The 12,255-nt window shown below is 37.3% G+C and overlaps 1 protein-coding gene across 3 annotated transcripts in view; it reads left to right on the top strand.

The window, feature by feature from the left end:
• ARL15 (ADP ribosylation factor like GTPase 15) overlaps nt 1–12,255 on the top strand; it is a 394,584-nt gene that overhangs the window by 161,828 nt on the left and 220,501 nt on the right. The window lies entirely within an intron of this gene.

Below are 12,255 nucleotides of genomic sequence, written 5' to 3'. Positions count from 1 at the left end.
TAACAGTGTTTAACATACCAGTCCATAAAGTTAGAAATAATTGAAAAAACACACTGTAATCTTAAGAGTTTATCATGTTGTGATATAAAACATTCCTGCAGTTCCAGGTTGGAGAGAGATTTGCCAAGTTATGCTATAAGATACTAGAGTAAGGCTAAACCCTTCAGAAGCGCAATGGTGTTTTGTATTAAATTCATTTCAGTGAATACTTAATAGATACTGGGTGCCATCCCCTAAACATATAATTCCCACATGTGCATGCATACAGTCATGAGCCCATTATTTTGATAGATGAGTAATATTGGCCATAAAGATTATGAAAGTTCATAGAAAAGATTAAACAGCTTTACTAGATTTCTATAGTTAGAATGACAGCTTGACAATTGTTCAAGAGGTAATATATTTGTAGCTGCTCTGACCTATCCTAGAACTGAACGAAATAGAACTGGTTAAATTTGTTTTGAGGCATTGTAAATGTGTTAGTTTTAATTTCTTAAGGTCCAAAGTATTACCAAAAGCTCTGTACTGAAAATGCTTGAAAATTTTAAACTTGAAATTCACTGATATTTTATGGCATCATTGTGAGAAGTAATGTAAAGAATTTATCATATAAAGTTCACTTCTTAATACATACACTAATACATAATACTTATGACTGAAAATTGAAGGTTGGTTTTTTAAATGTGTATTCCCCTTCTTTGCCAATATCTCACAAAATGGCAAAAATCAGACAACGCTTTTAAGTTAAATCTATAATACAGATTTAATCTACAATGAAGAAAGGAAATATGACAAAGACTGAGATATAGGCCATGGAAACATGAAGTAGAAGGAAAATATATCAGGATTATTAATCAGAGAGTTTATCAGAGTTATTAATTGGGGCTTTACATCTGGAGCCATGCCTTTCTTTTATTTTTCTTCTCCCCTTGTGTTAAGTAGTGGATAACAGCTGTGTTTACCCACAAACTAAATCTTGGAAGTGTGTGCTAGATTCAGGCCAAGGCAGTGTCCTAGTAATATACTGACTGCCAGGTGGGTTAGGAAGCCCACACATACGGGAGAGAAGCCACTTGTCTGTCCCTATTAATCACTGGAAGTAGGCAATGGTAAACAGAAGAGCTGGCAGACATAGATTCTCAAGCAAAAGATAAGTATATAATCACAGCATACCACAATATGAGGGAAATCAGCAGCATCAAACAAAGCTTACCCCATCAAAAGAAAAAGTATCTAAGGACCTAGAGGTAATAGAGTGATCAGAAGAAGACATTCAGAGACATGGGTTTTGTATTCATGAAAAGTAATCTAATGGAACTAGGGAAATGAAAATTTAAAGTGACATATCTGTTGACACATCTCAGATGTAAATTAATAAAACCAAGGACTGAACTAGGGGATTTCCTCAGAATACCCTGCTAAAGGACAGCTCTGAAAGTATGAGAGAAATTTGAGAAGACCAAAGGAATAGTTCATAGAACTTCTAACATTCCTCGAAGAGGTGGAAAGGGAGAGTAAAGAGAAACTGTAGAGATTAAAGTAACCAAAGAAAATAGAAAAACCTCAAAAGGACTATTCAAATTTAATGGGTCTTCTGAGGCCAAGAAAAGTCGTAAATCTAGGCATATTGTGAAGAAAAAGAAATTATTAATTCTAACCACAGGAACACACAAGTGAGTTATTTCTGATTTTAGCATGAGAGATGTCAGGTAGAGAGAATCAAAGTCTATTTTCTTTAGATTGTAGATTATAATGAAAAGAAAGATTGAAATTTAAATATGTATCTTTAAAAATTAAGGGTAGGGGCACCTGGGTGGCTCAGTGGGTTAAAGCCTCTGCCTTCAGCTCAGGTCATGGTTTCAGGGTCCTGGGATGGAGCCCCGCATCAGGCTCTCCACCAGACAGGGAGCCTCCTTCCCGCTCTCTCTCGGCCTGCCTCTCTGCCTACTTGTGATCTCTGTCAAATAAATAAATAAAATCCTAAAAAAGAATTTTAAAAAAATAAAAATTAAGGGCAAATACTAAAACAGTGAAAGTAGGATGATCTCTCCATGAAAGAATTTTTTAAAAATCTGAAAACTTACACATTCAGCTAATAGAAAAAATAATTATCTTAGGGAATGGAGTGAGTTCATTGGGATCAAGTAGAATTTTTTTTTCTCGTGTGAACTTTGTTCATAAGAATTTTTTTTTAAAGATTTTATTTGAAAGTGAGAGAGAGTGAGTGCACGGAGGGTTATAGGGAAAGGGAAAAGCAGATTTCCTGCTGAGCAGGGAGCCCAACATGGAGCTAGATCCCAGGACCCTGAGATCATGACCTAAGCTTAAGTCAGACACTTAACTGACTGAGCCACTAGGTGCCCCATGAGATTTTTTTTTTTTTTTTTTTTTTAAACTTGTGAGAGAGACAGTAAGAGAGAGCATGAGAGGCGAGAAGGTCAGAGGGAAAAGCAGACTCCCCATGGAGCTGGGAGCCTGATGCGGGACTCTATCCCGGGACTCTAGGACCATGACCTGAGCCGAAGGCAGTTGCTTAACAAACTGAGACACCAAGGTGCCCAAAGAGAATTTTTCTTTAAGAAATAAAATTTAAGAAAATACACTATAAAGATAGAAAGCTAAGGATATTTGATACATTCAACAAAATGCAAAAATGGAAAAATAGCAAAATTAATAGTCATGAGACCTAGAAAACATCTATACATCAGTAATCAAAATAAATGCAAGTAGATTAAATTCCCCTTTTAAATGAGTGATATAAAAACTGATTATAAACCTATTCAACTATATCGGTTCTAAGAGATACTTCTGCAACAATAAAACACAGCAAGGTAGAAATAAAGGGATAGAAATGAAATCCTTGAAAACCACTGAAAAGAACGTACTGGGAGACAAAATTCAAAACAAAGAACATTAAGAATAGAGAGTTTTCCATGTTGATCTATTAGGATAACTGAGTAATCAGGAAACTTTATATATTTATCTACATAATTCTGAACTCTACAAAATTAAAATAGAAAAATGTAAGAAAAAGCCAACAAAGATCCACAATCAGAAGAATTTATCCATAATTCTTTATAAGACAGTAGATCAAATAGATAAAATTATATTAAGGATTTAAGTAGCCAATTAACAAACTGGATCTAGTTGATCATTACAGAATTTTACACTCAAATAGAAAAGTTATGTTCTTTTAAAATACCCCTAAAATTTATATATGACCATGTATGTTTTCTGACTAAAATCCAACAAAATTAGGAATCAGTGGCAGAGAGACAAAACAAAACAAAACAAAACAAAAAAACAAAACAAAACAAAACAAAACCCCTACATGAAATGAGATTTAAAATTACCCTAATACTGGGTGCTTTGGTGGCTCAGTCAGTTAAATGTCTGCTTCAGCTCAGGACATGATCAAGCCCTGCTTTGGGTTCCCTGTTCAGTGGGGAGTCTGGGTCTCCTTTTACCCTCTGCCCCCACATCCCACTTGTGCTCGCTTATGCTCTCTCTCTCAAACCTTTAAATTAAAAAAAAAAAAAAATTTACCCTGACCTTTATACCATGTTTAAAAAAAAGATTCTAGACCTAAATATAAAGCCTAAAACTGTAAAACTTGTAGAAGAAAACTTAAGGTGATCTGTGACCTGGGGTTAGGCAAAGATTTCTTAGATAAGACACCAAAAGTATGACCCATGAATAAATTGGTTAATTGGATTTCATAATACTTCTGCTTTTGGAAAGACACTACTGGAGAATGAAAAGGCCATTTATTGGCTCAGTAAATGTTGTTTGGAAATCATGTATCTGATAAAGAACTTGTATCCAAAATATATAAAGAACATTCAATAATAAGAAAAACATTTCAAAAATGGGCAAAAGCTTTGAACATATCCTTTATCAAAGAAGATAAATAAAGCCCATGCAAAAAATGCTCTCCATCATTAGTTATTAGGGAAATAGAAATTAACCCCCCCACACACACACAATGTCTAAATTTTAAAAGCCTCAATATACCAAGTATTCTGCAAAGAGTACGGAAGAACTAGAATCTCATTCACTGCCAGTAGAAATGTAAAATGGGTACAACACTTGGAAAAACAGTTTGGCAGCCTTTTAAGATAAATGCAAACCAATCTTAGGATCAAGCCATTCCACTCTTGGAGAAACAAAAACCTATGTTTACACAAAATACTGTACTTAAGTGTTCATGGCAACTTTATAATAAGAAAAATAGAAACAATGCAAATGTCTTAATGGTGAATGGATAAACATATATGACATCCATATAAGGAAATAGTATTCAGCAATAAAAAAAGAAAGAACTATAGGAACATGCCATAATATGGATGAATCTCAAAGTAATTATGCTAATTGAAAGAAGTGGGACAAAATAGAACCCATAAGGTAGTATTCCCATATTGCGGTAAACTTCTCTCCCATTTATAGGAAGTACTAGAAAATGCAAACTAATAATTAGTGACAAAGTGTTTCAGGGATTGCCTGAGGAATAGGGACAGGAGGCTTGGAGGGTGTGGAGTGGAGGAATTTGAAGGGTTACGAGACAATTTTGGAGTTAATAGATACACTTACTATAATGATTATGGTCATGGTTACGCAGATGCATATGTATCAAAACTTATCACATTGTGTATTTTAATATGTGCAATTTATTATATGTCAGTTATACCACAGTAAAACTATTAAAAATATTCTGTACTGTTAGAAATATCTCTGGTCGAAAGAATTGAAAATAATGTTTTGTGAAGAACTTCCAAGAAGTCCTTTTCTTGGATTGTTTTCCAGTAAAGAGTTATTTTAAATAGGCTATTAATATCCCTGGTTTAAAAAATAAATAAATGTGACTGGGGAAAGACTTCACAAAGGAAAATATCAATTTCTGGATGATCATATGTAGCTTAATTGTTAAAATTAAATATGTAAGCAGTTAAAACTAATATTAAGATGTTATCAAATCTATCAATTTAATGTGTGGATTTTAAAAATCTCATTGCTAATAAAAGAAGACAGATTGATCTGTCTGTGCACAGCAGCGTCAATTAATCAAAGAAATTCATATGACAGACTCATTATACAAAGAGTGAGAGATTTCTCAGAATAAACCATGGTGGCTCATTCCAGAGGGATACTCAAAACCATAGTGATACAATATTCTCTTTCCAACCTTTGCAGTTATATTTATGAAAAATATTCCTGTTGGTGATCATGCTGTGGGGTAAGACCCAGGTCTTACACGAAGTTGGAGGTTGGAGGAGGGGACAACAGTAACACTAAAGCAAACCAGTATATTAGAAAGCCTCTGATTCCAACCCACATTTGAATAGGTCATATTTTAAGAACACATTTTGTATGTGTGTGGGGGGTGAAATACCCTTTTTCATTCAGGAATCCTTACAGCTTTAAATTATCTGCTTGACCTGATCCTAGGCTATCCAGATTGTACCTCCAAGCAGACCTTATTTTGGCATTAAAAAGTAATGTATTTTTCATTTGCATTTCTCTGTTTCATTTTTGTAAGCCTCCAAAATGCCTGGTCAAGATTGTTATAGATAAAGTTTTTTATAATATTCTATATGTAATAAGCTAAGAGGGTAGAACATAACATATTTTCTCTCTTTGTACTTTGCCATTAGCAATCCCAACAAGTTCTTTTGGGGTCTGCCATGTTCTTTAATGTGATGATATTTTTTAAATTGGGGGTATAAATATAAAGCCTCTTTCTCTTATTTTGGTTTTCTTTTTCTTCCAAAATCCTCCTAAATAGTTTTAGGTGTCAGTGAATTTTTCCTCTTACTAATTAGATTGTATCTCAGTAAGTAAGGATGGACCTAATATAAACTGCTAAGTTAAAAATGCAGAGGCTTGATTTAATTGTCAGTTGTGTATGGGGTGTTACAATAGAATAGATAAGCCCGGTGGTATTCTTTTCAGTATGGGTGGTCTTTGATGCTGGTACTCTTTAATATATGATCATCTGTTTTTACAATTATTTATCAAGTTGTAGGACATTAGATCTCCTTGGGCAGGTGAAAAATCTGCTTAATCTTGCTGCTCCCCATCCTCCAAAATTAGTGAATATAAATTCATTTTCTCAAAGTTCCATCAAAAGTTTGTTTTCCCTTTTTGAGTTTATTATGTGGGTTACCACTATGAATTTTAAACTCTTGCTATAGATTTGGATGAGGACTTAAAGAAAAATCATTTATGCTGGGGAATTTTGACAGAGGTGTATCAGGAATTGTACTGTGAATAATAGGATCGTTTTATTAGCGGTTACTTTTTTAAATTTCTTGGAGGTTACTTTGTTTTTTCAAATCCTCGAAATAGTCTATGTTTGCAGGAGAGCTAAGAGGAAAGATGCCAGATCCAATCCCATGTTTCTGCCTAAAATGAAAGAGTAACAATTCAGGGCAAAATAAATGAGAAGAACAAATACAGATGAAGTCCAGTTACCCAGATGAAAGATCCTTTTTTCTAAATATTTGTTATCAGCCTTTGCCATGGCTCATGTGTTTTGGTTTTTCAAGCAACTTCGTCTTTCCTCTTTTTAAGGTCAAATGCCTTTTCCTAGCCCTGTTCTAGGTAGGCTTGATATTTTGGTTTTCTGAGCCTTGGAACGTCTTCATAGTGGTTTGTGTTTTAGGTATTAAATATTTTCTTGACTTGTACGTAGGACCCAGACTGTTCCTTTGTCCTGTTACTTCCCGGATCTAAAACAACATACAGCTTTCTGCTTGGAGGAATCTTTCCACCATGTCTTCCTTTCTTTCAGATTTCTAAACTGCGGTTCCCCTCTGATCAGCGGAGGGAAAAAGGAAAAAATATCAAGGGACCATATATGTGTTAGTTTTCCCTGATTTTTTTTTCCCCATTGTAATTTGAGAGAGGTTGTAATATAATTACTTTGGGGTTTTCTGTTCCATCTAATTCTTCCTTTCTCTAAACTGGTCACAATTTGAGTGTAAAGGTATTTTTTTATTTGCACTGGGGAATAAGGGTATGAATTTAATGAATCTTGTAAGGTTTTATCTACCAAGTCTTTTGTCTGAGACTAATGGGCAACATCCTTCCCTAATACTTCACGTCAGGGTTTAACAAAATGAGACAATTTGAGAACAAAGTGATGTATTATATATATATATTATATATATATATATGTTATTATATTTAGTTTTATACTTTGCTTTATGCAAAAAAGCATTGAGTGCTGCCCAGATGTAAATAATCTAACTAGTTTACTTCATTATGCATGGAGTACACTGTGGAAAAGAATCCTTTTTTAACATGGTGCTGGGATTTAAGGTTAATGTGATTTTTTTATACCACCATGACACCTCACCACCATTATCATCCCCCGATGCTGAGATTTTGTCAAAATCGATAGAATGCTAGTTGTCCTTTTCATTTACAACATGACTGAGATTTTTCTGTTTTGTGTACAATTGTACTTTGCTTTAAGAAAACCTCATATACAAAAATATAAACATACACGTTAGGAGGTTTTATTAAATAATATGTAGTATTGTGAAAAAATTATTTTTTTAAGGGTATTATTTATTTGAGAGAGAGAGAACATAAGAGGAGAGAGGCCAGAAGGAGAAGCAGACTCCCCGCCCAGCAGGGAGCCTGATGCGGGATTTGATCCCAGGTCACTCCAGGATCATGCCCTGAGCTGAAGGCAGTTATCCAACCAACTGAGCCACCCAGGCACCCTAAATTACTGGTTTTGTAAAGATTTCACTCCAAGTTTTCTTGAAGGTATTGAAGTCCAAGTACATCTTAAATTATTTGGGTAAATATTATCAAATCATTTCTAAGGCATAAATTGACTCTGAAATTCTCTTTTATAAATCTTAGTTACTGCAGTGTTTTACTCATTTCCTCGTGCTATTTTTCTTTTTCTTTTTTTTTTAATCTTATTTATTTATTTATTTATTTATTTGACAGAGAGAGAGAGAGAGAGATCACAAGTAGGTAGAGAGGCAGGCAGAGAGAGAGGGGGAAGCAGGCTCCCCAATGAGCAGAGAGCCCAATGCGGGGCTTGAGCCCAGGACCCTGGGATCATGACCTGAGCCCAAAGCAGAGGCTTTAACCCACTGAGCCACCCAGGTGTCCCTCTTGCTATTTTTCTTTAAAAAGCAACCTCTCTTGGGGCATCTGGGTGGCTCAGTGAGTTAAGCCTCTGCCTTCGGCTCATGTCATGGTCTCAGGGTCCTGGGATTGAGCCCCGCATCGGGCTCTCTGCTCAGCAGGGAGCCTGCTTCCCCCTCTTTCTCTGCCTGCCTCTCTGCCTAATTCTGATCTCTGTCTGTCAAATAAATAAATAAAATCTTAATTAAAAAAAAAAAAAAAAAGCAACCTCTTGAAGCACCTGGGTGGCTCAGTCAGGTAAGTGCCTGCCTTTGACTCAGGTCATAATCCCAGGGTCCTGCGATCGAGCCCACATCAGGCTCCCTGCTCAGGGGGAGCCTCTTTCTCCCTCTCCCACTGCCTGCTGCTTCTCTGCTTGTGCTTGCTCTCTCTCTCTGTCAAATAAATAAATAGTATCTTAAAAAAAAAAAAGCATCCTGTCTTGAGAAGATGCTGGTCTGTTTGAGTTTGAAAATCACTGCGATCTGCCGTGTGCAACCATCACATACAACTTTACCTTCAGGTTAAATTGTTTTGGGAAAATTCTCCATGAGCTGTTATGATATTAAAACCTTACATATTCCTTCCTTCATCATCTGGGACAGAGTGTCTCTGTGAAAGCAGACAAGAGGAGCAAAAAAACGAATGAGTACAAGATAAGGAAATCTAGTTAGAGCATACAGCCTTTTGAGGTGAAGCCCTGATTCTTTATTTTTATATCTCCTATCTTAACTACCCTAGTCTCATCCTGATTTGTTAGTTGGAAAAGCTGAACTGTTAACCTTGTCGGGCAGCATGGCTATTAAAATTTTTATTTGTACTGTTGGTTTTCAAAGTTTCGTCTGGCCCTTAGGCAGTCTAGGGCCGGGGTACCATTTTAAAGAGAAGTCACCTAAGAACAGAGCAAAATCTGCAGTTTGCCAGATTCTACCCCGAAGTGTCAAGCCCCACAGCAATACATGTCGAGCCCCACAGCTGAACATGTGAGCCCTGAGGCAGGAGGAAAAGACTGTGCGAGGACCGTGCCCTCCTTGCATAGTGTCCCTCACTGGGAAACGTGTGCGGGGAGTTCAGTGGGGCGGCTCACCAGAGGAGGACACAACGGGGACAAGTACAGGACAGCCATGTGCATCCTTTGGCCCATGTGCTGACCATATGAAACCTCTGGGATTGGAAAATGCCTAATGTGGCTCACCTAGAATATATCATATCACTTGGCTGGTTCCCGGCACTGTCCTTGTTTAGAATGCGCGGCGGATGCCTGGGCGCTGTTCGTGCGCCGCGGCGGCTTGCTGACCTGGGGGAGCCGGAACACCAAACAGGCTGTCCGTGGCAGTTCTAAATCGAGTCTTAAAGCACAGCCTTGTAAGATCTGTAGCTGGAAGGGAAGCGTTTGGAACTTTGTAACTGGCAGGCAGGAGTGTAGCCTCTGAAGAAGAGAGGATTCTGGGGCCTTTTTGGACACAAATGGAATCAACAAAAAGGAACCCTGGGCAGGACAGTCTCCTGTCTTGCTTCCCAGTAAAGTCAGAGGGGACAGTCCTGGCAGTACTGTGGATGTGTATGCTGGGACAGATAGAAACGGCAAAACTCTTGGCCCTGTGGCTATAAAAAGAAGTCTTTTTTATGATATATTCGTAGTTTAAGAGCAGGCAGTGAATTTTGTTGAACAGTTATTCCTTCGCAGTTCAAAAACCAGAGTTCTATTTGCTTGTGCACTTAAACTCTTTCAGATGTTTTTATTGTGTAACATTGTCTCCAGATTCTTCTTTCGATGTATGTCCTCCCCCCCTCCCCAATCTGTTAAAAGATCAGTTTGTGTGAATCTTGACACTGGGATATTATTTCATGGTTTTAATTTGAGTGTGAGTTGTTGCAGCTGGAAGCATATGATTAATGGCACAGACTTGTTTGTCACAAAAACAGATGATATTTTACATTTAGTCAAGATGCGTTGAAAAATTGCTTATATTACGCTGGATGTAAATCAATTTGAATTCACTTTTGAATTCGTGTGATTTGAATTCTTCTGAAACAAGTAGATATGTATCTCTGGTGATACAACTGGCTATTGAAGGTATTTGTTTATTTGACAGACAGAGATCAGAAGTAGGCAGAGAGGCAGGCAGAGAGAGAGGAGAAAGCAGGCTCCCTGCCCAGCAGAGAGCCCAATGCGGGGATCCATTCCAGGACCCTGGGATCAGGGCCCCAGCCGAAGGCAGAGGCCTTAACCCACTGAGCCACTCAGGTGCCCCCTTATTGAAGGTATTTGAAAGGTGGCTTGAAAAATTGCATATTTTATATACTTACAGATGAACTCTTTTGTTTGCTCATGTCTTCTTTATATAACATATAGTTCATCAAATAGCCAAAGCTTTTTTGCTGGGAAAATTGTTTCAAAATAGTCAACAAGTCTGGGAGTCCATGGGAGTGTGGGGGGAAGATGGAGGGTATGGTTATAGAATAGACAAATTTGTTTTTTTCGATTGTCTATGTATTTTTATATATTTTGGTAGTGTATCTACATCATAGAGGGCAGCTCCTGGTTTCCCATGCCTGCTGGCATGTGCAGATTTCCGGCCACACAAGATATGGCAGCATCTTACTGCCCCTCCGCCATCACTCTGGGTTTGAGTGTATTTGCTGCTGTGACCCAAGCCATCCTTCTCAAAAGCAATGTCAGAAAAGTTGTGGGTGCAATTTCCTTCAAGAAATGAGTCCCACAAGTCATTTGAGGCCGGTTACAGCAATCTACTCTCCAGTTCTTTTATCATGTAAGATGACATGAAACCATGCATGTTAAATCAGATGTTCCTCAGTCAAACTGGTTATACTAGGTAGGACTGAGCTCTTTTCCGAGGCCCCAGGTGTGGCCGTATAGTCTCAGATTGAATGCTTCCATGGTGAGGAAGTCCACATTTCGGAAAGTATGTGTTTACATGCCATGTTGGAAGAGTTTGAATTGTTACAATTCATTATCATTTGCCAAAATGGAACTTTCTGCTTCTTTGCTAAAATGAATCCAGTTCTGCTTTGCGGAGCATGCTCAACACATAAAATGTCTTCCCTAGACAGTAATTCAGAAACATGAAACTTGTTATCGTATGTTCTGGGAGATCGTTTTTCAAGCTAAATATCTTTCATTTCTTCAACCATTTTTTCATATTACATGGTGTCCAGGTTCATTACCATCCTTGTTGCCATCTTTTGTGGTGGTCCCTTGTAAAACGTGTATCCAGAAGCATGATGTTCTAGATGTGTTCTCATCACTGATACTCTCCTCTTTTCTTTCGAATACTTAAATTTCTCTTAAAGCCAGCAGTCTGAGCCACAACACCCACCCCGTTGGTTCACGTTGGATGTGCTGTCAAAACACCCAGCTGTTTTAAGTCAGAGCTCTTCGGTTCTTGCACAGTTGATTTTTTTTTTTTTAATTCCAAGTTCCAGACATTACTTATATCTCTATTAAATTTCATTATGTAAGCACTGGCTCATTGTTCCAGCTTGTCAAGAACTTTTTGACTTTTTTTATTCTGTCATCCAACATATTAGCAATTTCTTTCAGCCTTGTGCCATCTGTAAATCTTGAAATGATACCTTTAAAGTTTTTACTCAATTAAAATGTATAAACATGTATCAAATTGCCTACTTTGTGCCAGTCTCATGCACTCTGCTAGGGATAACAAGAAGTCTAGCATGTAATCATTCCTTTAGGGAGCTCACAGGCTGTGGAGAATAATAGACCTGTAATTATATAACTATAGTGCCCTGTGATAATTCTGTAATAATAATTATGTGTAAAGTGCTAGAAGAACCAAGGTTGGTTACAAATCATAGAAGGCCCAACACCTTCCATGGCACAGTTCCATGAATTTCTGGATATGACTGTTAAATCGCTTTTAATGCTGCCGAACTACTGTCATCTGATTTACTTTTTCCTTCTTGCCCAAGGACACAGCAAGAGAATTGTTAAATGTTTTGCTGAAATGATCTCATACTAGACTATTCCCAAAATGTACCAGCCTGGTGAGCCAGTACAAAAGGAACTGAGAATAATTTTGAAAGACTTCTTAGTGACTCCATGAAGGCTCATGATGATCCCATTTC

Source organism: Mustela putorius, unplaced genomic scaffold (genome assembly GCF_011764305.1).
Source record: "Mustela putorius furo isolate JIRA1106 unplaced genomic scaffold, ASM1176430v1.1 tig00000407_pilon_pilon_pilon, whole genome shotgun sequence".
NCBI lineage: Eukaryota > Metazoa > Chordata > Mammalia > Carnivora > Mustelidae > Mustela > Mustela putorius.
The sequence above is the reverse complement of the archived record's forward strand: the minus strand, read 5'-3'. Positions and strand labels throughout refer to the sequence as shown.